Genomic DNA, 3156 nt, shown 5'->3' on the forward strand with positions numbered 1-3156 from the left:
TCTCAGTCACGGGGGGCCAGCTTTGTACTCAAAGCAGAGGCAGGTCACCAGCTTCTAACTTGTAGTTTGGCAGGCTAGAACTCCCACTCCTCCTTCCCCACCCCCATATCTCATTCCTTCGGTTTCACCCGGGCCGGGAGTCTTGAGTTTTTGTGCAGAAACGCTCTGGGCATGTCACTCTCCTCCTCAGAAATCTCCAGTGGCTACCGGTCAGTCTACCCACCAGGCAAAAACTCCTCACTCTTGGCTTCAAGGCTGTCCATCACCTTGCCCCCTCCTACCTCACCTCCCTTCTTTCTTTCTCCAGCCCAGCCCGCACCCTCCACTCCTCTGCCTCTCACCTCCTCACTGTGCGTCATTCTCACCTGTCCCGCCTTCAACCCGTAGGAAGCCATAGGGAAGCAGCATGGCTCAGTGGAAAGAGCCTGGGCTTTGGAGTCAGAGGTCATGGGTTCAAATCCCAGCTCTGCCAATTGCCAGCTGTGTGATCTTGGGCAAGTCACTTGACTTCTCTGTGCCTCAGTTACCTCATCTGTAAAATGGGGATTAAGAATGTGAGCCCCCTGTGGGACAACCTGATCACCTTGTAACCACCCCAGGGTTTAGAACAGTGCTTTGCACACAGTAAGCGCTTAATAAATGCTATTAAAAAAACAACAACAAAAAAACCCCCAGCCCCTATCCTCCCCCTGGCCCGGAATGCCCTCCCTCCGCACTTCCGCCAAGCTAGCTCTCTTCCTCCCTTCAAAGCCTTACTGAGAGCTCACCTCCTGCAGGAAGCCTTCCCAAACTAAGCCCCCTCCTTCCTCTCCCCCTCCCCAACCCCCCAGCCCCTGTATATATGTTTGTACAGATTTATTACTCTATTTTACTTGTACATATTTACTATTCTATTTTATTTTAATATGTTTTTTGTTGTCTGTCTCCCCCTTCTAGACTGTGAGCCCGTTGTTGGGTAGGGACCGTCTCTATATGTTGCCAACTTGTACTTCCCAAGCACTTAGTACAGTGCTCTGCAGACAGTAAGCTCTCAATAAATATGAATGAATGAATGAGAGGTCAAACAGAGGTACTGATGATACCTCTTGTTCTCCTGCCCACTCTGCCTTTCCAGCCTGAGGGTCTCTAGAGGAAGGAAGTGGAATAGTGTGGCTCCCATTCGTTGGAGAGCTTCTGTCTCCCTGACCCTAGCAGCTAGTACAGTGATGTGCACGCAGTAAGCGCCTAATAAATATGATTGAATGAGTGAATCGGCTGGGCTGGGCGTCTGTGGTAGGCAGGACCCTCTAAGCCCAAGAACCAGGGAGGGGGCAGCACAGGGTGAGAGTGGGCAGTGGCTTAAACTGGAGGGTGTCTGTGAGTCAGTCAGTCATGTTTGAGCAACTAAAGTTCATTCACTCAATTGTATTTATTGAGCACTTACTGTGCATAGACCACTGTACTAAGTGCTTGGGAGAGTATACTACAACAATAAACAGTCATGATCCCTGCCCACAATGAGCATATAGTTTAGAGGAGGGGAGAGAGACAGCAATAAAAATAAATAAAATGATATGTACACAAGTGCCGTAGGGCTGGATGGGGGGGAAGAGCAAGGGGAGCAAGTCGGGTCCACATGGAAGTGAGTAGGAGATGAGGAAAAATGGGGCTTACTCTGGGAAGGCCTCTTGGAGGAGATGTGCCTTCAACAAGGCTTTGAAGGCGTGGGAGAAGAATCTTCTGTCGGATTTGAGGAGGGAGAGTGGGCCGGGCCGGAGGTGGGACGTGGGCTAGGGGATGGAAGCGAGATGGGTGAAATGGAGGAACAGTGAGGAAGGTTAGTGTTGGAGGACTGAAGTGTAGGGGCTGGGTTGTAGAAGGGGAAAAGTGAGGTGAGTTAGGGTCAGATGAGGTGGTGGAGCACTTTGAAGCAGATGGAGAGAAATTTTAGTTTGTTACAGAGGTGGATGGGCAACCCCTGGGGTTTTCTGAGGAGCTGGGTGACGTGTTCTGAATGTTTCTGTAGAAAAATGATCCATGCAGCAGAACATGTATGAACTGGAGGTGGAGGGAGACCAGAGGCTGGGAGGTCAGCAAGGAGGCTGATGCAGGAATCCAGGTAGGATAGGATGAGCGAAGGTATTAACGAATGGAGAGGGGAAAGGGTGGGTTTTAGCGATATTGCAAAGGACAGACCGACAGGATTTAGCGAGGGATCGGGTATGCGGGTCGAATGATGGAGAGGAGTCGAGGATGATGTCAAGGTGACGGGCTTGTGAGTGAGGAAGGGTGGTGGTGCTGTCTCCGGTGATAGGAAGGCCGGGATTTGGGTGGGAAGATAGGGAGCTCTGGTTTGGACATGCCAGGTTTAGGTGACAGGAGGACATCCAAGTAGAGATGTCCTGAAGGCGGGAGGAGATGGGAGATTGGAGAGAGGGGGAGAGATTAGGGCCGGAGATAGAGGTTTGGGTATCGTCAGCATAGAAGCGCTAGTTGAAATCATGGGAGTGAATGAGTTCTCCAGGGGAGCGTGTGTAGATGGAGACTAGAAGGGGACCCAGAACTGAACCTTAAGGGACCCCCACAGTGACAGGGTGGGAGACGGAGGAGAAGCCCGCAAAGGAGCCGGAGAAAGAACGTGTTACTGTCTGAGTGACCCTCAAACTCTGGGTTTCTGCCTTCCCCTCTCCATTTTTCTAAGAATAATCACAATAATTGTGATATTACGCGCTTGCTAAGTTCTAGGATCCCTTCTCAGGGTCACACCTGGAGAGTTTCCATTACTCTACCAGTCTTGACCCCTGGAGGGAGAGTCAAGCAGAGGCCTGTCCGTTTCATTCCTAGCTTGACCAGTGGCTAGCGAACGGAAGGCAATCTGCTACAAGGCAAAACTCACCTGCACTTGGCAGCAGCATCACAGGAAAGAGTTGAGGACGGACACTCAAGTTTCCCACTCAGAAGGAGGCGATGGTAAACCGCTTCCGTATTTTTACCAAGAAGACTGTCCAGATACGCTACCAGAACGACTGCCGATGGAGGTGGGGCGTTCTGGGAGAGATGTGTCCGTGGCGTTGCCGTGGCTCAGAGAAGACTGGGCGGCATAAGACAAGACGAGCGTCAGGGTAGCTGCCGTTTTTTTATATTCATGTCTGTCTCTCCCTCTAGTCTGTAAACTCT

The 3156-nt window shown here is 51.2% G+C and overlaps 1 non-coding gene across 1 annotated transcript; it reads left to right on the top strand.

Moving 5' to 3' along the window:
• The first annotated feature begins 2727 nt into the window (after positions 1–2727).
• Positions 2728–2865, top strand: LOC119923773. The gene has a single exon (XR_005448962.1). It is a non-coding gene; the product is annotated as a small nucleolar RNA SNORA7 (small nucleolar RNA).
• Positions 2866–3156: the final 291 nt, after the last annotated feature.

Source organism: Tachyglossus aculeatus, chromosome 2 (assembly GCF_015852505.1).
Source record: "Tachyglossus aculeatus isolate mTacAcu1 chromosome 2, mTacAcu1.pri, whole genome shotgun sequence".
Classification (NCBI taxonomy): Eukaryota; Metazoa; Chordata; class Mammalia; order Monotremata; family Tachyglossidae; genus Tachyglossus; species Tachyglossus aculeatus.